Source organism: Candoia aspera, chromosome 6 (genome assembly GCF_035149785.1).
Source record: "Candoia aspera isolate rCanAsp1 chromosome 6, rCanAsp1.hap2, whole genome shotgun sequence".
Lineage (NCBI taxonomy): Eukaryota > Metazoa > Chordata > Lepidosauria > Squamata > Boidae > Candoia > Candoia aspera.
The window spans coordinates 42768928-42795950 of NC_086158.1; the positions used below are offsets into that span (position 1 = coordinate 42768928).

General features: G+C 37.3%; 1 protein-coding gene across 4 annotated transcripts in view; it reads right to left on the bottom strand.

Moving 5' to 3' along the window:
* The window catches only part of STAG1 (STAG1 cohesin complex component), a 205521-nt gene extending 178991 nt beyond the window's left edge, over positions 1–26530 (bottom strand). For all 4 annotated transcript variants that reach the window (XM_063306863.1, XM_063306861.1, XM_063306862.1 and 1 more), the window contains exon 1: positions 26348–26530. The gene's annotated coding sequence lies outside the window, so the exon portion shown is untranslated. The remainder of the gene's footprint in view (positions 1–26347) is intronic.
* Between the last annotated feature and the right edge of the window lie 493 nt (positions 26531–27023).

The window sequence follows — 27023 nt, forward strand, 5'->3', positions numbered from 1 at the left end:
TTAACTTTATCAAATGAAATTAGTCAACTCTGCAGTGCAATGAGTAACCTAGAAAAGGATACTGATGTTATTGCTCCTGATCCACACTTGCCTGTTTCACAAGTTCTCATAATACTCATGTACCTTGGAATATATTAGAGACTTTGCACTTTTAAAAAGCTGCTTACACCCATCTTATTTATTCAGCAGCCAGTGATGGTGGATATCTCAGAATGGTTACTTAGAGAAGATTCAGAATTAACATTATGATAAAAATAAAAACCAGAAATACTAGAAATAGAACTTTAAAATTACAATGAAACAAAGACTAGTTTAAAATAAATTCTAGTCAAGAAATGGGTATTATTATTCTTTAAAGGTTTCTAGCAGGCTAGCCAAATTAGTCTGCTGCATGAAAACTGTAACATCTTATAAACTACCCTGAGCAAAAAAGTATGCATATGCATTATGTTGTGCACATTTTGAAAATGATTTGGAGTAAGGCTCTTCAGACCTCATACAAGTATAGCATTTCTGCTTATTAAAGCATGAAGCCTTTTTAAAGGCTTCAATATAATTTTTGTATTGAATACTTGCTTTATTGCACTGAATAATTAAAATGTGTTGTTAATAAGTCTCTTAAAGCAGTGGCATTTTCATATGAGGCATGAAGCATGCATAGTTCTATTAAGGGACAGGAGAGAAGGGATCATAACCTGATGAGTCAGAGATGAATTAAATGTAGAAGTAGCCAAAAAACATTGTTGTCTATATACAGTAACCTCTCATAAAATGTCACTGTAACAAAAGCCCTCTTCATAATTTCTACTTAACATGCAACTTAAATTGGATAGTATAGACTACCTTTATGTAATTTATGTCCTTCTACCCATATTTTCCACTAACCAGAAATTTCTACAGCAGCATTACTACCATAAATACAGGTGTAGCATCACAAAATCACATGACAATGACCATGTAATATTGCTCTGACAAATGTGTAAGCAACATCTTTTTAGACTTTCTTGCTTAAGAGAAAGCCAGGGGAAGTGATGTACAAGGAAGACATATGTTACAATTAACTTAGCTCTCACTTGCTATGGATTATAACCTTAACCACAAACCATGCAAAGTGGAAAACTAACTCTCCCTATACAGCTGTTCAGCTGCAATATAACTGCTGAAGCAACATCCTTCTTCAATGCTAAGGCATCCCTGAAAACATGAACTTTTTATCACTGATTCAAAAGATTACTCCTGGTAAAGCAATTTTGATCCACAACAGAAAAGACTATCACTTTTCTGTTAAGTTTTAAATAAAAATTAGTTGCTTTTTTAAATATCTACTTTTAGATTGCAAGTTACCTTGTGAACCTCTCTAGGGCCAAAGAGAGAGAGAGATTCAAAATGTTCAAAGTAAATGAAATATAGGACAGAAAAATCTTCATCCAGGTAGCTCAGTAAAATATCTTATGGATGAAAGTCAGAACAGTCCACCCAGAATTAAGTTGCAATATTTTTAAAGACTTGGTCCAGCAAAACAATATATAAAATACATAATTTATACTATATTTATAATTTTGATGAGAGGTAGATTTCTATCCAAAGTGTGCTTTGTACACAGAAAACTACTTTTAAATTTTGTATATTTAACAAAGGGTAGTGGGTTATATCTGAAGAGACTACTAATTGAAATTTATGTATGAGTGTGTATGTGCGTGCATATATAAACTGAAAGTGATTCTTATCAAGCCAAATTCAGCAATTACATTAATAGGGTTTTCTGTTGTTATATAGTTTAAATAGAGTCATATAAATGTAAAGTCAAAGAGAACAATCCAAAGCTCCTGAATCAGCTAACATGCTAAAAACACTGGAGACTCAACTGTCCAGAATCTATCAAATATGCTTATTTACAGGAAAAGCCAGTGGGTGCTACTAGCATGGGTTCATTTGTTGGCAAGTCAGAATTCTAACTTTTCGTAGTATGCAAAGAGACTAAAATTGTTCTTAACACAGCTTTCTGTGTTCTTCATGCAATACCACTACTCTCAAAAATTGGTTTTCTTGTGGCATGAATTGAATGAACATACTGCTAGCAAATATCAATGTTATTTTAGAAAGTTAAAGCATTTGATTTATTTTAGTGGCCAGGGTTTCCCCTTGTTCATCTCAATAAATAAACATAAAACTGTGGAAATCATATCTTCTGATTGTCAGTAAATTATTTCTAAAAGATACTTTAATGTCAGGTTCAATAGATGATTAAGCGGAACACAAGAGCTTTCTACAAACTTTTTAGAAACACTTCTTTCTCCAACTTTAAAATCTTAGCTTAAACTTTCTATTATATTCAATATTAAAATACAAATCCATAAAATTATATCCTAATATCTACAATACCATGATTGGGACACAATACTTCTTAAAATATCTGACATGTTTTACAAGTCAGGTTTAGTAATTACATGTAAAAATGACAAATTGTTAAACCTCCTGAAACTCTCTCACCTCTTCTCCTATATATTTTTGTTCATTTGTCTGCACCCCATACTTTAAAAAAAGCAGAGTAAACTATATTGCCAATGGTTAAACCATGCAAATTGCATAATAGAATGTAACATTTTTCATTTAAAATATATTCTTGGAAGTGCATAACACGGTTAATTCCTTTAAATAAGCTATGCAACAAATAAAAGAGGTATAGGATGTGGCAAAACTGAATAAGGAACAGATGTGGGAGAATATATAAGCACATGGGTAGAGTTCAACATACACAGATGCAATAAAAATATTTAAAGAACTTGAGGAAAGTTTAAGTTAATATTTTTAATAAAGTTGGAAAAGGAAGTGTCTCTTAAAACTTTGGTGGAAAGCTCATGTGTTCTATCTATTCATTTACTGAGCCTAAAATTAGAGGATATATATTTTAAAAATAACTCCAAGAATTTCTCTTGCATCAGTTTTGGATTAGTTAGTGTATGGAACAGAACAACAACAGTTACTATATAAGACAGAAATACTGAGGCAGAGTCTTATTAACAGGCAAGGCAGGTATGCACTGAAGTAACATGCAACACAGTGCACTTGTGGCCCCTCCAAAATAACCTCAAACATTTAATTCATGCTATTGTTAACATTATTATTTAAAATGCAGAAAAGTATATGGAGCAGAATTTGCAGTGTAAAGGGAGAAAGTAAACACATTTGTACATTTATTCTATTACCCCTACTTCTCTATCAACTTTTTCATTTGTACCATAGACACTGCAATGAAGTGCACCTTCTGATATGCATCCATCATATAGATGAATATCCATACATAAATCTCATTGAACACAATACAGTACAGATAGTTTATATTTGTATCAGATACTCATACAGCTATATATTTGGTTCTTGGTCCAGTAACTTTTGCACATGTAGAAGCCTACCTCAAAGACAGACTCAAACCTGTAAAAATCTGACTCAAATCTGCATTTATAAACAATTTAAGTGGACATATTTACATTTTAAAGAGCAAATTATGCAATATGAAATTATATATAGATCATACAAATGGGTCAATAATGCAGCAGCATTTCAAAGAATCATGTCATGTGCAAATAAATTTATCGAGATCAATCAAACTGGGACATTAAGGTATTATCCCATTTAGCACTTTTTTTAATTCAGTGGTGGGCAGCAAACAGTCCTGCAGGTAATTCTGGGCAACAATTTCTTCACACTTCACCATAATAACAAAAATAAGGAGAGGCAGAAGCTTATATTGTGACTGAAACAGTAAAGTAATTCCCTCACAAATCAGAACAAGTGACATGCTGAGGAGAGGAACTACTTTATAAGAGGATGAACAAAGTATAAAGAGCAACAATAATTTCTGACAGATTATTAGAAAAACATACTTTAAAATAAGGCCATAAGAAGCATTTCTCATTTGTTTAATACTTTGGGATGAGAACAATATGTTGTTAAAAGTCCAGAATTTTAAAGAGTTGGAATATTTGGTATAATTACATACTAAGAAAAAAAAATACTGTAACTATGCAACAGGCTAGCTATTACCATTTTCTCCATATCCCAAATGGTAGCTTTCAAGTAACTGGGCTAACAAAAAATAAAAACATAGTATTCAACACACAGCAATGGTTTAAAATAATGAAGAATAACCAATATTAATTATTTTAATCTAATGTTTAAAATTCTTCTCCCTTGCACTGTGGAGTATGAACATTTGACATACTTATTACTGTATTTCAAACTTCTGCACATAATACAATCAGATCTATGCATGTTTTAAATGAAGATTCCACACCGATCATTCACTCTCTGGATTGTATTTTCTCAAAATAATATGTACCATTATAGTGATGAAACAGATGGAATTATATATACATACACAAACATATATATACAAACACACACACAAACAGCAAGCAGATATTTTCTCATATGTAATCATACTCAAGGTCCACAGACACACAATGTGTTTTCACAGTACAAAGCTAATCACAACGGAAAAATACTTTCATAAAGCAGCACAGAAGATCTAAATATCTGCTGAAAATAATGAGTACCAGCTCCATTTTTCAAGTTTTCAAACAGTGCAATAAATTTAGGTAACACAGAAAGTATGTAAATGCCCAGAATTCATAAACCTGCCATAAACACAACTTTACTGTATAACCACTACAAACTACAAAGAACTATTCTGTATGATTCCAAACTAATATGTTTTCTTTCAATATATTGCATTTCCCCAAAAAACCCTGAATTTAAGGTGATTTCTCCTGCTCAAGGAAGAGCAGACATAAAAAAGTATAAACCCAGGCAAAAATAATTTGCAGTGCCCGGCTTTTTTTTCCTTGCCAATCTAAGATGAACCCTTCTCCCCAATAAAACTGTATACACAGTTGCCAGAAGGAATGCTAAAAAAATGGGTAGGATCAGGTTAAAAAATAAATAAAAAGAATAACCATCAAATTAATAATTACTGAGTAAAATTAACTGCTTACAAATAAGTTACCTTGTATATGATAAAAGTAATTGATCCTCAGCTACATATAGCAACCAATCATTCTTCCTCATGCATGCAAACTACTCTCATATGCAAAAGTATACAAGTACACACATACACACACACATTTTCTTCCCGCCTTTAAGTAGAAACAAAACAAAACAAAAAAACAATGGAGATAAGATGAGCGGAAAAGACAGCTGGACAGAGAAGGAAATAAAGGAGAAACAGGGGCCCTGTTATAAGTTACGGAAAGAGTTAAATTAATCAGCCAAGGAGCAACATCCAAGCAGGCTAATCTTTAAAGGCACCAATGCTTTGCAGCCATTTGCACCTCTTATTCAGTTCTTTTTACCAGTGTTTTAATCTCCAGTTCTTACCAATAATTTCCTGTATAATTTGAAATACTAAATGTATTAATTTTATGTCAATATTAACTCCTCTACTGTGAATTTTATCAGCTTTATTCAACCACTGACTTATAAATGCTGACCTGGTTCAGATTTCAAGTTAATAAAATTCATGCCAAAGAATAAACCTTGTGTCCACATGTTCCTTTCTTTTCTATTCCCCTTACAAGGAAGACATTGCAGTTTTATAAATCAGAATGATGCCTTGTGACAAACTGGAAAGTTGACGTTCAAATTCCACATATAAACCAGTATATGAAAGCAGGATCTAGCATGCAACCCTAGCAATAAATAATAATTTTCCCAGGGTCTTATACCAAAAATGCATATTCGCAAGCTATGATATTTTTATTACAGCTTAACAAAATAAATGCAAAGAAACATAAAATAAAGGTTATTTCAATATGTTTATTATAATTCTATGATCTTCTCACAATTTACCAAAAAGGTATTTTAAAAAAGTATTTAAAAAGTTATATTAAACTGTAAAATATACTAATAAAGAATCCTGTCTTTGAAAAAAGATTCTTATCAAGAAAAATTAACACTTCCACATCAAAAAATTCCCCAAACTTTCCCTTCCTAAAGAAAGCTATTTTTAACTATACTTCCAGAATTCTAATATTCTTAATCAAGTTATACATTCCAGAAGGAGAGCAAGCCTTCCAGTGGCTAACAAACTTATTTTCTGTAAATTAAAGAAATTCAATCCATAGCTTCTTGCCCTTTGATTCCATTTACAGAGGGAAATGTAAATGAAAACAATTAAAAATGAGTTTACAAATTATAGAGCAAAGGGTCTATATCAGTACTGCTGAAGCTCAGTGTTCTCAAAAACAATTCTGGGAACCTAGGAACAACCTTTATTCTCATGGAGCTTCATTTCCATCTTTAGATACAAAGTGTGAAATCCAACATCATACAGAGATCTGCTTGATTAACTGGGCTCAGTCTCTAGAGGAGCTGATTTCAAAAGTGTGCAAGATACTGTAATGGAAGGGTCTGCTGATAAAAGTAGTTCTGTACTTGGAAGTATTTAACACATTTGCATCCAACACTGTATCTAGGCTGAATTTCTAATTAATAACTTGTGATGTTTTCATACATATTAACTGAAGGAATGAGCTACTACTACGCATCTCATGGACAGCAAAGATTACCAACAAGGAAGTCCTAGACAGAGTCAAACCAAAAATATCCCTGGAAGCCAAGATCACTAAACAAAAACTGTCATACTTTGGTCATGTTATGCGAGCCGACTCCCTCGAAGATAATTATGCTGGGATTGGTCAGTGGTAAAAGAAGAAGGGGCCACCCTAGGACTCAATGGCTTGACACCATCAGAAGGGACACTGGAATGACTTGGAACTAAAGGAAGCTGTAGGAGACAGAAAGGCATGGAAAGCATCGATCCACAAAGTGACAGAGAGTCAGACACGACTGAATGGATAGACAAGAAGGAATGAGCTTTGCATCATTTTGAAATGTATATACAAAGACTGTATATTACTGATATGAAATTAGTTTTAATAAACAAACCATCTGTGATATTGCAGATGGAGTGCCATTTTTTAAATTGGTGTAGCATACCTGAACATAATGCTAACTTGATGTTGTTTAAAATGAGTACATTACTTATTTTAAAACGAACAAGCAGTAAGTGTTGTACCTGCCGGCTATTGCAAAATCTTTTCTATTTAATTCTGAATTTCAGCTTTATAAAGATTTTCATTCAAGTAACAGCTTGGTTTCTCAGAAATCTGATGCATTCTACCAGTAATACACAAATTTTGGATCATCTTGATGAAACATCAGTTGGATTATATATGACAGTATGAGAACTTCCAATCATGTAATGAGATTTACTTTTCATCTCCTCTACCCATTTTTACACTATGGATATTTTGTATCTGCAGGAAGTCCTTGATTAATTATCACAATTGGGACTGGAATCTCGGTCATTGAGCTAATTGGTAGTTAAGCAAGACACCCACATGCTTCACTCAACGACCGCAATCCCAGCACTCCCATTTGCGGTCATTAAGCAGTTGCCCAGGCCATTAAGTGGATGGTGTGAAAGAGCGGCCTGCCAAAGGGTTTCAGCTCCCCTCCCTGCACGGAGGGGAAATCCTTTGTGGGGCTTCAAGAACAAAGCAGAAATCTTCAGGATTTGAGCTCCATTCCCGCAGCCTGATGAGGGGTTTCCCCTCCCCTCTGTCCCGCCTGCTTGCAACCTTCACTGCTGGCTTCCCCATTGACTTTCTGAGGAAGCTGGCAGAGAAGATTGCAAATGGTGATCACATAATTGTGGGGCACTTGGCAACTAGTCATACAACTAGTCGTAAAGGAAAGACGGTTGCCAAGCGCCCAAAATGCAGTCACGTGACCACGGGGGTTTGGCGCAACATTTCACAATGGCCAGAAGTGCTTTACAGGCCTGTAAAGCACCCTTTCCAAGGCTGTTGTAACTTCGGTCATTAAGCGACTTGTCATTAAGCAAGAACTACCTGTATTGTATTCTGGAAGATCTCTCAATCTCTACAGATTTCAATAAGGAGGCAGGAGGAAGAATCCTTTCCACTAGCTAATACTATTCACCAACAGAATTATATTATCTGATGCAACACCCACACATACACACCTTCTTTGCAACATCTAGCAAAGTCAATTTTTTTAGAAAAGTCATGGTTTGGGCAAAACTGGTGTTTGGAAGTCTTCAAATTCTTGCCTAATTTCAAAGGGGAGAGATTTTTACTACTTCAAAATAATGAATTCCAAATCATCTGCAGAAAGAACAAGATGTTTTTCACATCAAGCAAGAGACAGGATACCCATTCCTTCAATAATTTCTCTGTAATGTAAGTAGAAATTGAATGCCTAGTTAATTACAGTGAGTTGAGCTCAATTCAAAAACTTACCTTTATCAATATAATCTTATTTTCATGGGAAAATGACATTACAGGGAGGGAGGACTATTTCATCAGTGATGGAAGTAATATTTATTCAACTTGAGTCAATTAGCTACCATAAAATCTATTATAGCAAGCTATAAAATATTGAGGAATTCAAAATTGCTTAAAATTCTCTGCAAAGATGGAAAATAGCAATGATGATTATGATAATAATATAATGTGGTTAACAAAAATTTACACATAATGCAATAATAAAGTCATTAGTCTTTAAGGTATCTTAAGACTATTTATTTCAATTTATATGGTCACCCATATCAAATTCATGATGCTGGGAAGCTAACAACAGTAAAAGCACCACAGGGCAACACATAATATGAATAATACAAACATAATTGGCAGCCAAAACCAGCAAACAAATCAACACAACCATTGCACAGGCTCTGCCACACATCTGGATCCCCAGCTTGGTGACACAATCATGCGTTTAAGGCCTTGCGGAATGACAGCAAGGACAGGGCTCAATCTAGTCTCTGGAGGGGTGATATTCCTAATGGCAGGTGCCACAATAGAAAAGGCTTTCTTCCCGAGTCCTGCCAGATTGCTCTCTGTAATAGACAGGACCTAGAGCATGCCTCTCCTGCCAGACTTAATGGGACAGGTAGACACAATCGGCGAGAGGTGGTCCCTCAAATAGCCTGGCCCCATGAAGGGCTTTATAGTTAACTACAAGTACCATGAACTGAACCCAGAAGCATACTTGCAAGCAATACAGCTCGCAAGCAGAGGTATAACATGTGCTGATAAAGGAGCGTACATAACTGCCCTGCACTGCTACATTCTTACCAATTACAGCTTCCAGATGCTCTTCAAGAGCAGCCCCACGAAAAGCACATTCAGGAGGTGACGAAGGCATGACTGACTGTGAGCAAAGTCTCCTGGTCCAGGAATTGGTGCACAACACAAAGCTGTGCAAATATCCTTCTAGCCATGGCTGCCACCAATTCCTTGAACAGGAGCCACAAGTCAAGAAGGGCCCCAAATTGTTCACTGGTTCTGTACAATCCCATTCACAACTAAAAATGGAAACTCCCTGGAACATGGGAGCCCTGATACCAGAGCCATTCAGTCTTGCTAGGGTTGAGCTGAACCCCACAGCCTTCAGACACTGAAATAGAACCTCCAGAGCATCACCTGAGTGGCAATATAAAGTTGGGTGTTACCAGCATACTGACCTCACCCCACGCTGTTGGATGACCTTACCCAGCAGCTTCATGTAGAAGTTAAACAGGAGTGGGGAGAGTACTGAGCCCTACAGAAACCTGTAAAGCAGGGGCCATGCACTAGACCTCTATCATCAACACTAACTGGAACCAGCCCTGGATGAAGGAAGAGAACAACCACAGTGCTGTCCACTCCCAATCCCCAAAAATGATCCAGAAGGATACCATAGATCAGGAGGTCCTAAATTTTTTGCCATCATACCTCCTTTTGATGTAATCCTAACGTACACACCTCCCCTAAAAAAAAAAACACCAAAATGAACACAAACAAACAATGAAAATAATGCAATGAAACTTTATTTTTAATAAAGACATAAAAAAATAAAAAAGCAAAGATTCTTCACACATCCCCTGGACTCTGTCTGCACCACCCAAGGGAGGTACACCTTATGGTTTGGGAAATCCTGCAACAGATGGTAGAGATCTAGTATGCCAGTTCTAGTATGACTCATTCAGCCAGCCTCATCTTGAGGTAGTGAACTTGCAACACCAGCAGGGAAGTAGTAGGTTGAAGGAGCCAGAGGAAAGTAAGGCAGCAGATCTCCAATTTGGGGGACAATGCCAAGCTCTGGCCAGTAGCCAGCATCCTGAGTTGGAGGGTGTTCTACATGGCAAGTGATACCCTTCATTCACACTGAATGCTGACCTGGTAAACTCCTTAAGACAAACCTGTCCTTGCTGAAATTCGTTACCTACTACTAGACAGGTACAGCAACTAAATCCTTAGCTCAATGTCCAGACTGATGGCACTCCAGATATAAATGAGGAGGAGGAACGAGTGCTATACCAAAGATACCCTTTTATCTGCATCACATTTTGATTCAGTCAGTGATTCAATTGAGCAAGTTACACTGGAAAAAAATCCCTTGCAGCTTGTGAGGTGCTCAGGCTGGCTGTTTCTGCATACAGTCAGGACCAGAAATATTGGAACAAGGATAACTTTTGGCATTTGGCCTCTGTGCACCACCGCATTAAAGCTGAAAGGAAACACACCCAGATGGGAACAAAGTCAGGACTTTCAGCTGTCATTCAAGGGGTTTGACAAAAGTGGGGCACTAACCATTCAGGAAGTACAGACAGTGGCATACACACACACCCATCATTGGTGGCTCATAAGTAATGGAACAAACCAACATCAGTACAAACATAAGGATCGCCTTTAATACCTGGATGAAAATCCTTTGCAATGACTGCCTGAAGTCTGGAACCCATGGTCATGACCAAATGCTGAGTTTCCTCCCTCGAGATGCTTTGCCAGGCCTTTACTGCAGCTGCTTTCAGCTGCTGCTTGTTTATGGGTCTTTCTGCCTTCAGTCTTGTCTTCAGTAAGTGAACAGCATACTCTACTGGGTTGAGATCAGGTGACTGACTTGACCATTGAAGAACATCCCACTTCTTTGCCTTGAGAAACTCTTGGGTAGCTTTTGCTGTATGTTTTGGGTCATTATCCATCTGCAACATGAAGCGGTGTCCTAGCAGTTTGGCAGCATTTGGAGGAATCTGAGCAGAAAGTATAGCCCTATACTTCAGAATTCATCCTGTTGCTTTTATCAGCAGTCAGGTCATCAATAAACACCAGTGACCCAGCTCCACTGGCAGCCATACATGCCCATGCCGTAACACTGCTTCCACCATGTTTGATAGATGATGTGGTGTGCTTTGGATCATGAGCTGTTCCTTTCCTTCTCCATACTTTTCTCTTCCCATCATTCTGGTGCAAGTTAATCTTGGTTTCATCAGTCCAAAGAATCTATTCCAGAACTGGGCAGGCTTTTTTAGGTGTTTGCTGGCAAAGTCTAATCTACCTGTACTTCCTGAATGTGGTGATGTACAGAGGCCAAATGCCAAAAGAGTTATCCCTGTTCCAATATTTCTGGTCCTGACTGTATCTAGTGCCAGCACCAGCTAAGTTGTTGTGGGATACATCCACTGTCTCCTCCCATTGACTCCTCAACTAAGTCAAATAGGATACACTGGCTGAGGTCATACACGTGTACAACACATCCTGCACAAGGCACAGGGACAATGCTCTGGCTAGTAGCAACCCCTAGATAAGACGATTGCTCCATCACTTGCAGCCATTTATGTTATTTCCTTTAAGGATTCTTGCTATGGTAAGAATAGGTATTTTGATGGGTTTAATGTGTGTAAACTGCAAAAGAAAGCAGGTAAGTAGAATAAAGACAGGATGCTGGTAAAGGTAATATGCACATGTGCACTACTGTGCTTCAGTTTATATACAAATAATCATATTGCAATGTTGAACGTTAAGTGCAAAGAGTTCAGTTCTACCACTGGCTTTCTGAGCTTAAGGGCATTCAGTGCATGTTCCTCTGTCTTCCTGAAGCTACCTGGGATGCCTTTAGAGGTCAATCTTAATATTCAAAGACACTTTGAATCAACAGGACATAATGACATATGGTATATATGTGCACGCAAGCAAATTCAGCAAATCAACTACATTGTGTCTCCCCCCCCCCAAAAAAAGTTCTTTGTGCTGGATTGGTTGACTCTCTGTGATGACTCTCTGTATATCTTTTGGAGCTTTTGACGGAATGTTTTTTACAAAGCAAAGGCTAATATGCTATGTTGTTTGTCCTTTTATGTTTACTGGACTCTATGCATTGTTTTCTCTCCAGTTATTTCTGGAGGTTTCAGAGCACAATTTCAAACCTAAATGTTTCTGGCTGATTCAATGAACTCTGATGTGTTGTACAATCTCTCCACGTTCTTCTACATACCTGCTGAAGTCCATGAGACATGTTTAAACTTGTCAGTTTGGCCTGTTTGCTGCAAATTTTCTGTTCTTTGGGGGCTTCAAGAGTAAAAAAAAATTCTTCTAAGCACGGATATGTTTGAGTTATGATAATAATAATTTTTTTGCTCATTGCTGCTGAGTGTTTCAGGGTTGCCCCTGAGTGTTTCGGGGTTTCAGGATGCAGGTAACCAGCCAGAGAAACCTTTAATGTTTCTCTAGCAGGCCTTTCTCTTGGGCAGCAGTGCTTAAACACCTTTTCTCTTTTGCTAATATTTTCATTCCACCAGTGTCATGGCCAGTTTGCCAAAAAAAAGGAAACCACGCAAAATCTGTTGAACTGCAATGTAAGTACTGGGGTAGAAATATGTTGCTGACTACCTGGGCAACCTACATTAAGGGGCTAACCTCAAATCATTTTTTCCTGAAACCACATTTGTGTCAACAGACTAAGTTTCATTTTCTGCCTGTGTAACTTTCAAATAGCCTGTCCTAGGAGAGTTAACTGAAATGAATGCAGGAGATCAGCCTTTGCATTTTAGAAGAACGCATAGCCCAATTTCTCATAGTCATTTCAGTTAACATTTCTCTAAGAGAAAAAGAAGGATACCAGACTTCCAGCACAGGAAACAAATTGTTGTTTCAATATAGTTTCCCTAACAGCAAGAAATTCTTTGGCTTGTTTTTCTGCAAATCAGCTGGGTGGTAGCAGCCAGCATGGATTGCCACCTTGTATTCTTGGAATCCGGGGAGGCGGGGGGACGGGACAAGAAAGCAAGGGACTTACCCTGAGTTCCTAATGTTTATTTTCAGTGGAACTCTCTCTCTCAAAAAAAAAAAAAGGAATACTGAAGCTGTTTCAAATTTTGTTGTGAGCTTGGGGAAAAAAAGTTTTCTATTCTGTGCATACACCTACATAATACACTAAAAGAGTTATTTCACCACCTGCCTATAGTTAACTGAAAGCTTAAGAACACTGCCAGAGCCAAGAGATACTTTACCTTGATCTTTGTTTTCTATTGTCTCTAAACATAAAGAGCTTCTGTTCCTTTTTGAAGTCTCACTCTACCATGACTGAGAAACTGCAAAAACTATGGAGGGCCATCTTCTGAGTCTGAACTGTCAGTTAGTGGGAGGACTACATTCTCAGGCTGGAATGGCACAGAAGGGAGTGTTGATAGTTTTCTTATACATGGGAGAACCTTGGATTCATCATAGTTAAGACTCTCTGGAAGTAGAAGGCATCATTTTACAGTAGTTCTGCCCCATTCTGAATGGCTGAGTGCAGTTGGGGGTTGAGGGTGAGATCAAGCCCATATTACTCCAAAATGGGATGCCGCAGAACTCAGTTTTCTCCCTATATCTCCCTTCCAGTTAAAGCCAATGGAAGAAATCAATTGTTGGTTCAGGGTGAGGTATTATCAATATGCAGATGACACCCAGCTATATCTCTCTGCTTTGGGCCAAGCAGGAGACGCAATGGCAGTTCAGACCAAGCAAGATGGAATAGCTGTTGTTTCAGAGGTTAAATAATGCTGAGGTGATCCTAACTTTAGCGCTAAAGCCTTGAATCCAGAAGAATGTTTGCTTCACTTGGTGCATAAATTATAGTCTTATCTAGAACAGGATGTGCTGGTCACTAAGATTTTTGATCCCTTGTACTTGGATTACTGCAATATGCTCTACATGGGGCTTCCCTTGGAAAACCAACCAGAAACTTCAGCTAGTACAAAATATGGCTACTTGTGTGCTCACCAGACAATCATGGAACTGTCACATAATTTCATTGCTGCAGGAGTTGCACTGGTTACCAGTTTTTTTTTTCCAAATACAATTCAAGATGCTAGACATTTCCTACAAACTCTTATACTGCTCAGTCTGGATATCTTAGAAACTATCTATTCCAAGTAAATTCTGTCTGCTTGACCTGAGTGAAAAAAAAAACCCTCCTGCAGGCCTCTCCTATGAGGAGATGCATAAGGGGGCTCAAAGATAGACACCATCAGAAGCAGCTTCCTTCCTCTAGAGCAGCTTACCTGCTAAAGCAAGAATGGCCCCTGTTCTTATAGCCTTCAGAGAATGGTCAAAACTTCCAGGCAGCCTCTGGAAATTAAGCAGCTAGAATAAGATCTGGGCCAAATTGTTATTTTTTGTTTTACTGTTTTCATAGTATTTTATTTTGTATTTTGATTTAATTTGTACATCACTTAGAGCCTCTGGAGTGAGGCTGTTTATACATACATACATACATACTCACTCTTCGGCTCCCAACATGATTAGGATATACAGAACAGTGTTCAGTAGTTCTGAGATTGAGATACCTTTATCATGTAGAGGAAAAACAACAATCCCCCAACTTTCCTATAGTGGAACAGGAAAGACCAAGAGATGGAAAGTTTTCTTGGAATAAAGGATAGCAAGCAGCTTTTCTAATTTTCCGTTCCCTGAGATAGTTGAATGCCATGTTTCAAATGAACCAGGCATCTTCAAGCAGCAATTCCAAAACCAACTGCACAAGAATGTTTGAGAATGCATGCAAAAACTGAAGATTCCTTATTAGAAGCAGACATTCAAATGCATTTATCTTGTATTATTTCAATACCTCATGGCAGACAATTAAGATTTTTTTTGTCTGGAAGTTTAATTAGTTTTTTTTTTAATTCAAATACCAGAAAACAACTCCACCATTAATTTCAATATCGACAGTCGAACTCCACAAACCCCACCATTCATACACATATTTCTGTAAATCTTTCTCTTCCCTTCTGATATAGTTCTATCCCAATCTTTAACAAGACATGTTACTTCTGTTCCACAACTAGCCTGCCATTATTTTGCTCTTCTAAACCTACACTCTTCAGTGTATTTTTGAAGCATATAAGAGAATTATACAGGTCTAATCATATCACTAATCATATATTTACTTTGTATTTTGCACAGCTTGTACTCTCATACCTGACTAAATTTGAAAGGTGGATTCCCATCCAATCAAAAGTCTTCTCTTCCTCGCAGACCTACATCAAACCTTTTTTTTCCAAATAATAAGACACATTCTACAGACATGTAGACTGAGCTCACATAGTTAAAATTATGGTCCAGAAATCTCAATCTATGAGTTTACACAACACATGAAATTAAAATCAAACAAATCATACATATTAAGGATTAGCACAATACAGTATTCATTCAAGGTACTGGTTATATTAAAAGCCCTACATGGTACAGGGCCAGGTTATTTGCAGAACTGCTCTCCCTTAGGGTATCTGCCTGTCCTACTAGGTAGACAGGGTGTGATTGCGATGAGCCACCTCAAATCATGATATGAGATGGGCAGCCATGTAAGTTCTGTAAATAAAAATAAATATATGAATGCAGTTATACAGTGCACACCAACCACCTAAAGCCTAACTGGTATTTCTATTTCTCACTGTTGCTTTTTCGTGTTACTTGTTCAGTAAGGCTTATGGTAATAAACATGGGCAACCAAAATGCCATTTAAAAAAATATTTTTATTGCTTTTAAAGTAATAAGATAAAGAAAAAACACTAAGGTAATTATAATGTGACTAGATACATTTTCAAAAAAGAAAATAACTACACACAAAAAGTGCTTATCAAAAAAGTGAAAAAAATACAACCGGGAAAATACACACACACACACAAATATATGTATATATAGAGAGATTATAAGAATTAAGAGTTATAATTCTATATATACTTATCTAATGTAAATAATATTCAAGTGCGTATATATTAATTTCTAATACATTTAGATAACCATAACTAATATTTTTTTTAACCTACTGTATTTTGTATAAATGAGTTCCATATTTTATTCTACTTATCCAAAGTCTACATCTATAGGCAATACACTCATAGGTGGCAAGTGTAATCAGGTATTCAATCCATTGAGTGAACGGGGCAACCAAAATGCTGTTTCAAATATGGCATACCTCCTTCTCACTCATTATGTTGCCATTGTTGCTCATACATTCATACTGATCAAAGTGATTTGCTGTATCTTCTATTCTAGCAAGTTTTAATCTATAAAAGACAAAAATAACTCCTTCAATAAACAAATATTAACCTTAAAAATCCTTTCTTAAAAGTGGACTCCAGATCTGATTATGGATTTAGTTCAATGTATCTTGAATTGTAACAGGATTCATATGACTAAATTGTAACAGTCCACAAACAAAGCTAAGACTTTCTTGGTCATATAGTGATTCTCCAGTCTAAGGCACAATGGGAATCAGTAATTCAGGCCAAAACAGAAAAAAGTAGGATTATTTACATCAAGTGTGCTATCTATACAGAGATACTGTTTAAAGAGCAATATATGGATATTTCTCAACCACAAACTTAGAAACTGGAAAGGTCTTCCCTGCTGTCTCATTGTATAAGAACTTTTCCTTATTATTAGAAGAAAGCCCCCCTGAAAAATATCCTTTCTTTGAGCTGAGGCCTTTTGACTCTGTAACAACTGAATAGCTATTCAATCACAGCTAAAATGTCAGTCTCTCCCCATTAACTCCTTCTCTACAAGAACAAAGCTATCTATAATAGCTGATTAGTTAGAAGTGTACCATAGTATGCACAGATGGCTTTTTACTAAATGCCATCTTCTAGTCATATTTCACTCAGATGTCAAGTATTACGAAGTCCCATCCATCTTAGATCTTAAAAACTGTTGGTCAGCTCTCATTCATGTGTATCTGCTGCAAAACATTTTTCTGTTACAGATAGAGATCCTGTAACTGTACAACTCAGCCAAGGAACACTTATGAGTTATCTTCTGAAAATGAAATGTTTTATCTAACAAAGTTAACAATGTCAGACAACCATAAATGAGAACCAGTTCGGTGTAGTGGTTAAGGTGCTGGCCTAGAAACCAGGAAACTGTCAGTTGTGAGTTCTAGGCCTCCCTTAGGCATGAGAGCTAGCTGGATGACATCGGGCCAGTCACACACTCTCAGACCATCCCACCTCACAGAGTTGTTGTTGTGGGGAAAATAGGAGGAGGAAGCATTAGGTATGTTCGCTGTCTTGAGATATATATTAAAAAATGGGATAAAAATATTATTAGTAGTAGTAGTATTTAATAGCTTTATTAAAACAGGAAGCATTTAGAAAGTGGTCTTACACCAAGTCTATGTATTGTCTAAACAGAAATGTGGTGACCTCCATTTATTTTGTCAGCTTTATACCCCATCTTTCCTTCAGAAGCTCAAGGCAGCATACAGATTCCTTCCTCCAATTTTCCCACATAACAAGAACCATAAATTGGGCTGAGAGTAGCTGGCACAAAATCACCTAGTGAGCTTCTGTTGCTGAAGATGAACTTGGCTTTCCTGGTTCTAGCCCAACATCTTATGACACACTATGTTTTGGACCGAAGGAGTATTCAATTGTTACCTAAATAGTGAATGTTTCCTTTCTATTGTCTACAATGAATATGAGTTCCCTAGGTTTTCAGACATGGGGCTTTCCAAGACCTTTTTGGAAATGGAAAATTGAACCTGGGATTGAACCTGAGATTGCTATGAGCAGATCATGTGTTTTGCCACTGAGCCATGACAGCCACCCACAAAACATTAAAAATGAAGCAATAAGGAAGCACTTAATTTCAATTATGCACAACAATTTATTTATATCCTATCCTATGGTTCACAGCAGCTCATGGCAATTTTCTTCTAAATGTTAATAAATCTATTTTCTACATGCTCACATATCATTTAAAATGGCAGGTGTGGAAAAGCCCAGTGTGCAATTTGTAAGAGACCTAAGATGAAATAAAGGACATATTTTTGGGGAGAGGCGGTGCAAGTTTATTTAAAAGTAAGCTCTACTATGGCTTCAGAATAGGAGCTTAATCTTAAAAAATCTTCAGCAACAACAAATTATATAGTAATGAACTGGTAATATCTAATTTTTCCACTAAGAATATAAGAGTCACCTAGTATTCAGATCCATTTTAACACTTGTTGGAATATAGGTCTCCTATAAATCAGGAAGTAGAACAAATAAAAACCTGGTAATCCTCATATTTACAAAACTGGAGATTATTTTAGGTTGTTTATTCACTAGGCGCTTAATTAAATTACTCCATTAACCAACCAATAATTAAATGTTATTTTCCACAGGTTTATTTTTCAGACCTTTCACTTTGCAAAGATTGTTCTTCCAAGTACATAGACATGTACCTTCAGCCTTCTAACTTGTTTCTTTTGAGAAAATACATATGACTATAAAGTATTTCTAATCAATTAAGATGCTGGATTTTTCCATTTTTCATCAGTTAAAAAATAGTATAGCGAAGTTTTGAATGTAATGTGTACCTTATATGGATTTCTGAGCCACTACAGCCTAACCTGAATTGCCACTTTCTCCAAGTCAGGATTCATTTTCAATGTAGTATTATACACAGCATTAAAAGCATTCAGATCACTTGTGGAATATAAAACAAGTATTTTTAAAGTTATAGTGAATGGACATTAATTTAACTGAAGAAAGGGACAATTTTATATGTTAAATGACCAAATATAGCTATGTGTTTTGTAGTGGCAGAGAACAGGCGGAATCAAATTCAAACTGTACTCAGATATCAAACTCTTCAGATGACCTTAAGTTAGTAATTGTTTTATACTATTCTGCTTTTAGAATCCTTGGTGAACTCATTAACACAATCCTGAATTCTCTGAACAACATGAAATATAATTTCATTAAGTGTTTTTGCAAGATAACCTGTGATTTATTACTGTATGTTGTACTGATTAAACCTTCACTGGCTCCTGCATATACTAAATAGCAACTGAAAATTGTAGTACATCAGGGCAAAGGTAGAGAACCTGTGACTCCTATCTGTTTCTATCAATCAGTGCTGCAGTGACCCAGAGTAGAGCAGAACTATACCAACATACCTGGGAAGAGGAAAGGGAACTTGTATTAGCATTGTCTATATATTACTAAAACTCTCGTGTTTGTGTGTAACCTTTAACTGGGTGAAGTGGTGCATCGTAGGGCAACAATTTTTGAACCAAGGTACCTCAAACAGTCTAACTTACAGAATGCATCCAAAATCCAGGACCCATGACTCCTGCGGAACTGAAATTTGGAAAATTTTATAAAACATTGTATGACATTAAAATTATCATAGAACATTTTATGACATAATACAAAATGTCATAAAACATTTCCTGTGGTCACCTCCTGATGTTTGACTGTGCTGTATAGTTCAATATAAATGACATGGGCTATTTTCAAGGCAGATACATCTCTGAATATCTCCCTGAATTTTTAAGAACGTTTCTAGTGCATTAGAAGCTCTGCCATTGTTGAAGTCATTGAGGAATCTGGTAAGGAAATATCTCTGAAACGATGACCCAATGAGTAATGGGTTATCTACTTTGCACTAAAAATAGTACCATTCTTTGCATTATGTTTGAGGCACATTTGCCAGAAAGACTAAACAACTGATCTTTATTTTTGCCTACAATATACTGTTTAAAGGATGCAAAACTCTACTGGAATGGATTGTCATGGGTGATGTGCATACACTAAATGCAAAGATTCCATAGCAATTCACAGAAGTAAAAAGCAGTGAAGAAAAATGGTTGAGAGTAGAACAATAGTAACAAATTACATAAAGGAAGGGTTAGAGGAGATAACATTTAAATATAAAAACCTTCTATGTGACAATATAGGTAGTCTTCAGTTAACAATGGTAATTGGGACTGGGAACTCCTGTCACTAAATGATGCGGTTGTGAAGCGCAATGTCACATGACCACAACTTATGACGGCAGTTCCAGTTGTGATTGTTAGACAAATCCCATGCAGTCATTAGGCATGATGTCATACGATTGCCATTTGCAACCTCCTGCTGTCTTCCCCATTGATTTTGCATGTCGAAAGCAGGAAGTGAAGGTCACAAATGGCAATCATGTGACCACGGGACACTGCGACCATCGTAATTGCGAGCCAGTTGTCAAGCGCCCAACTTGCAATCATGTGACCACAGGGACACTTCAACAGCCACAACTTCAAGAACCAGCCTCCTCGTTCAGCACTGTTGTAACTTTGAATGGTCACTGAACAAATGGCCATTAACCAAGGACTACCTGTAATCCATAAGCAGAAACAGTATCTTCAGACTAGATTAACAGATATTAACTGAATATCTGTTATGGAGATCGCTGGTGAGGAAGGAGGGGGCCTCTTCCAGGGGGAAAAACGCACACACAATGTAGAAAGCCTTGGGCACCCGGCCAAGAGGATCAGACAGGACCAGCCTTAGAGTTTTTGGAGTTTTTCCCTTACAGTTTGCTAGTTCTGTTCAGTTTTGGCAAGATTCTGTTTACAGGGTAGAACAATAAAGACTAGAGCGTCATTCCTGACTCAGCGTTGTTTCTTTGCCTCATTCCTGACAATATCTGTTGTTTACTTCCCATCATTAGGAATTCCAATTTGTGCATGAACTATTGTTTATTGTTAACAAGTAACATTAAACAAACCATAGTTTACAAATCCCAATGACCAAACTCATACAGCAGACCTAAGACAAAATCATATAAATCATGTTATGACTTTGTGCCACACATGAATTCATACTGTATCAGTAATTTTAATATTTGCGCATATATATATATATAAAATCTATAACTTGCCTCTGCTTCTTTCTCATGCAAGACCTTGAATTATATTCTCCCATAAATACTGTATTTATAACTGCGTATGCTGAGCTTTGACATTGTTTTGAACCTTGCACACAAACCTGCTTTTCACAAAATTACAATTCTTTTGTATATAGAAATCTAATACTATCGCAAGCCAGGGCACACTGAAACAGAGAATTCAGTGTCAAATCAAAACATTTATGCATCTTCATTTTGCTGAGTAGCCAGTCAACAACTTTACATTTGAGGCTAGAGGCAACTTGAGGTCCTCCAAATATGTTAAGCTACAATCCACAGAAAATCTGACGACTGATAATGCAGGGTAAAGCTTACAGGCATCAATAGTCCAAAACATCTGGAAGGAATGTGGCTACTTCCCTTAACTTTTGGTCCAATATTTACATTTACTTTAATCCTGCTTTAGAGAAAATATTTACACATAAAAATCTGAAAGCCTGGAGGAAAAAAAAAGTATTGTTTTTTTTTAACCTACTTCCAATCCCCATAGGACTTTTCCCTCCTTATTTAGAAGAATTAGTATACAGGTAGACCTCGCTTACTGACTGCCTCATGCAGCGAACCTTCAAAGTTACAACAGTGCTGAAAAAATAACTTTGCAACCAAGGTGTGCATTTGCGACCTTCACAGTGTCCTTCAGTCACATGACTGCCATTACAGTCAATATGCCTTGTGCTGTGCCTGACCCAGGTTTTTTTTCTTTTTTCTCCCCTCACAGAGAGATTGGAGAAGCAGCAAGCTATGCCTGCTTACTCTCTTGTAATGCCTTCCTCTCCAAAGAATGTAAATACAAAGATTAATTCCCTTCTTGCTAATTACCACAGCGCTGAGGTGAGCATTCCAAAAGGTGGGGGAGTGAGGAAAAAGGAAAGCAGTCATAGTCACATGATTTCCCACTTAGCGACCAGATTGCCAGTCCCAATTGTGGTCACTGAACAAGAACTACCTGTATTGTTAATACAAGTGATTTTTATTTCTTTTCCCCACAAAAGGTCTCAAAAATTATGCAGTAAGACTTTCCTACACAGGATGATTGCATTTCCTATACTGACAGAAAGCATATTTGCAAGAGCATGAGGGACTACCATTTTCAGTACAAGAGGAAGAAAGACTTAATGCCTTCTTTGTTGATGGTTCTTGTAGTTCTCCTAGGAGCTTAACAAAGCCTTAAGGAATCAGGAGATTTAGAAGAGTGGGCAATTCATTTATTCCTACAAAGTTTTTATTAGAAAATTTTAAAAAATCATTTATCTGCTTGCTCAACATTATAAATACATATGTTTAAACTTAATACAATTTAGCCTCCTAGAAATAATTTTATTTTTTTTCCCCAGAACAAAAAATGGGATGTTTTCAGTTGTTGTTTTTTTAGAAATTTTACCTTTCCATATCATGTTACTGTATTATATTCTCATACGGAGGGATTTTGAAAAGATTTTGACAATATTAGAAAGAGCAATACCAACTTTCTATATACCAAAAGTCAGAACCTGTCCTTAACTGAACCAATTAATACAATGGTTCACACAAAACAATGAACTTTATGCTAACTACAATGGGTCATAAACTAACCAACTGCATTTTTATAACATTTTACCTTGGTGTGTTTTGTGAATCCAGGAGAGATCTATGACTTGTGTGCAGAGATCTAAAGGGTAATATTACATACAGACTTGTCTATACATGTATTTCATTTAACTATAACCTTCATGCTATTTTCTTTTGCTGTGTCCCCAAACCTCTTTTTTCTTTACCCCTCCCACTTTCTCCACTTAGTTGGTTACTTTCTCAGCCTGGATTGCTTCTCTTTCAGAATTTCCAGGGTACTAGGGTCACTGCTGAGAATTTTGGGAGTTGAAGACTGCATATCTGGATGACGCCTAGACTGGAAAAGGTTCAAATAGGCAACAAAATGGGTGGTTGGGTTATTGATACATATAAAAGAACAGTAAGAATTGCAAATCTAAATTGTATATTAAAAACAATGTGTTATAAAAATGGTAATATTAGAATAATTACAAAAGAAATATATAATACATAACCTTCATTGCTGTTTGCTTAATTTACCGATGTGCTTATTTTCCTTTTAAGAAATTGGAGGGGGGAAAACCAAACAGCAATCCAGTATTTGTGAAAGTATAATAATTTCAATGAAACCCAAAGTGCAACTTTTTGGCACAACTCAAGAAAAAGTTAAAATCATTCCAATTCATATGCAAAACTACATTTCTAAAGGAATATATGACAATTGGCATTGTAATGTCCTTTTATTGTATCCTCAAGACAAATAATTATTATCCACCATAAATCTTTGTTAGCCAGCTATATTGATATCAAAAGAATAAAGACATTAACCCTAGACTAATTATTAATCAAGTTAAACTGCTGCTTTATGGAGATGTCCATGCAGTTTTCCTGGCAATATGGAAGTGGTTTGTAACTCCTTCTTCTTAGATGTGTACTGACTTTTCAGTCTGCAGCCCTAAAATTTCCTGGTTGTCCAACCTTGAATAGCTATTTCAAGATCAGCCAGGTGCTATATTACAAACAATTCAGAATCTTCAGATCAGTACAATATGTAGTTACCACACTCTTAAGAGGATGTAAACCCAGAAATATCTAGCCTTGGACCTCCCAATCATTGCTGCATGTCAACTCCCATTTTCCATGGCTATGCATGATGGCAACTACAGCTTAAAAATATTTGTAAACTTACAGTTGAAAACTACAGAGTTAGTTGGTTTGTCCACATTATATCAATTTTACAAAATCAGAGTTAACCATTTATTTCTGTGATTTATGGTAGAGATATCTTTAATGCCTAAAGCAGTTTGCAATTAAGTAATTTGAAGGATTAGTTGCATCTAAGGGATTCTGCCATGACCTTAAAATTCATTTAAAAAAATCTTCTCTTTCAAAAGTGGCTCCTTTATTCCTAGAATTATTTTCCCACGGGGTGTATAATAAACCCATTCTTTACAGGACATTTTTAAACTAAGTATCAATGCTTGTTTGCTTTATTTAGCATTTTCCTAAAAAGTTTTATGCTAACAACTAATGGTCCTATCAGCTGTTTATTTTAATGTTTTTAAAATTGCCAGTGGTAAGCCACCTTATGAGGACTTTGCTGTCACAAACAGGTTATTTTAATAAACACATAACAGCATGCCTGCCTACTTGCAAATGAGATTTATTATTTTATTTATAATTTTATATTATAAATAAAATAATCTTATATTTCAAGTCTCACAAAGTCCGGAATCTCCAATGCTACCAAGATTGCATTTAAGTAACTGCACTATTTTTTAAATGATCAACAAATCTAAAAACAAAAAAACAAGAAGTCAATCATATGGAGTTCAATGGCTCATTTTCCTAAGACAGTACAGCAAGACTAAATATATATTTGCAGACTAAATTTATTACCTATCCTGTATCCTTGAAAGGTCATCACACCATAACACGAGAAGTTAAAATTTATTATCCCAAAGTGAATAGCTATTCTTCCAAGAAAATAAGTCAAGCTGGGTGAAACATTCTGGTTCTTATGTAAACAATTTGCATTTTATTACTATTGGAGCATATCGTATTTGTTTTAATAGCTTAGTTACATGAGTCTAATGGAACAAGAAGAAATGCATTAATTCTTGTGATTTTCAATGTAATCTCCACTAATTGCTACTCATAATACTGTCACAAACAATATGTTTTTCAGAAATACTAAGCTATTAACAGTATTTAACAGTTTAGTCTTAGGAAAAAACCATACCGTACTATCACATCAACTCTCTTATTTCTTTTAAAACTTTGGAAATCCTAATCATATGATTTAAATAACTTGAGGGAAATAATTTCACTATATCACACAGCTCATAACCTATAACAAAAGATGTCATCCAAAAATTGCTTATAAAAATCATTTCAGAAAATATCTGATTTTTCAGAAATTTATCAATAATGTATCTGTCTAACATTAAATCATGGTTAAGAAATCTATGACCCTTACATGCTTCTTGAATCATAACTCCCATTAACCCTCAGCCTGGGCCATTCTGTTGGTGTTAATGGCTGTTTGGGTCCATAAACAACTAAAGGGCCATAAGTTCCTCATGTGCATTTTAAAAAAAAGTTCATGATGTATCAAAAAAGATCTTGAAAACAAACTTTCTTCAATCAGCTTCTTGTCTTATCAGCTTTTCTCATTCTTGCACAATATTCAAAATGGCATCTATAATTATCACTCAAGAGAAAGGATAGAATTATTTTTCTTCCTATAACTTGTACTACTGATTTATTTATTGCTAGCTATTATCGTAATGAAGCTTACTCTTTGCTACAGTGCCTATTCAAGAATTTAAGAACATTCTTAAATAGTCAAAAAGAATCACAGTATATATATATATGAAAGCCCCAAGCACAAAACTTCAGACACTTTTTGTCATGGCCACCGAGCAAGCACCCATTTCCCAAACATGCAAGAACTTTAACTTTACTAGGATCAACCCGCTGCCTGCCACAATGATTTGTCCCTAAAGCATTTAAAATCTAATACTTCCAACCCTTTCCCCTAAACCCTACGAACCAGGATCCCACCGGATAGTTATCACTTCCAATACTCCAAACCACAATCTTAACATTTTAGGTAACTCGTCAAATTCCGTCAGCCAGCCCCCACAGGATCACCGCCACCCCGAATGGCCTCCCACTTTCCGCCTTTCCCCGACGTGATGCTTTATTGACGTTTCTGACAATAACAAATGGAGCAGCCGATTTATTCGGTCGCCCCCGCGTACCCCCGCTATTTGGTCCCCCTCCTTCCTGAGTCCTCATTCCCGCCACCACCAACACCACATAAGGCGGGGGGAGCGAAAGATGGCACAGTAGTCCCTTTCGCTCAGCGCCGCCGCCCGGCCAAGACTAAGCAAGGAATGAACGCTCGGGTGAAGGCAGGCCCTGCATGGGGGCGGGCACACAGCAGCGGGCTCCCGGCCCAGAAGAGGTGCTGCCAGGGCCGGCGAGGCAGCCCGTGGGGCCGCCGCCCTTCCATTGTCGCCCGGGTCCACAGGGAAGGAAAAGGGCAGGGCCAGGGAGGGAACGGAGCTGCCGAGGAGCGATCTCCTCAGGCGAGAGACGCCCGGCCGACCGTTCCCTCCCTCCACCTCTGACTCCCGCCCGCTGGCCCGGCTCGAGTGTGTGAACAAGGGAGCGAGAGAGAGGGCCCGCTGCCCCCGCCCCTCACGCCTCCATCTTGGATCTCAGCCTCGGAGCCCTCCCCCTCCCTCCGCCCGCGCTAACTCTTTTACCTCAGCTGAGGCAGCGCCCCCGGGAATCCTACGGTGCCACGGGAGATGGGTCCAGGCGGGCCGGGGCCAAGCCGGGCCGGAACGAACAGGCGGTGGTGCTGGGGGCCGCACCTCAGTAGAGCTGCAATCCTAAACCGCCATCTGGCGGCATTTCCTACCCGCCAATGGCGCAGCCGCCGCCACCGCCAACCAAACCCAGCGCGCCTCCTGCCGACCGCGTCCACATACTACATACGGGAGCCCCGCCCGTCACTAAAGGCGCCCAAAACAGCTTTCGCGCGAAAATACACGCGCAAGCGCAATTCTTTTCTGTCCCCAAGCACTCACCGTACACTTTTTATCTGCGCGCGCAACAACTCGACCTCTGGACGGAAGTGGTTTACGTGACACTTCCGTTCTTGCCGGGGTGGCTTTTTATTTCGCCATTTTTTTTGTTGACTTTTGGGTAAATGATGCCCGTGTGAAAGTTTTCCCTTGTAATTTTTATGCTGTGTTGTTGTTCACTAGATCAACAGCAGAGGGAGCTGTAAGCTTGATGACCTCAAAAACTGAAGATAACTTTAAGCGTTACAATGTAACTTTCAATTCAGGAATACAAAGTGCGCATGTAAAATGTACAGTTTGTCTTAACAGAATGGTTTGGGTATAAAATTTATTGAAGAACCGCTATTTGCTA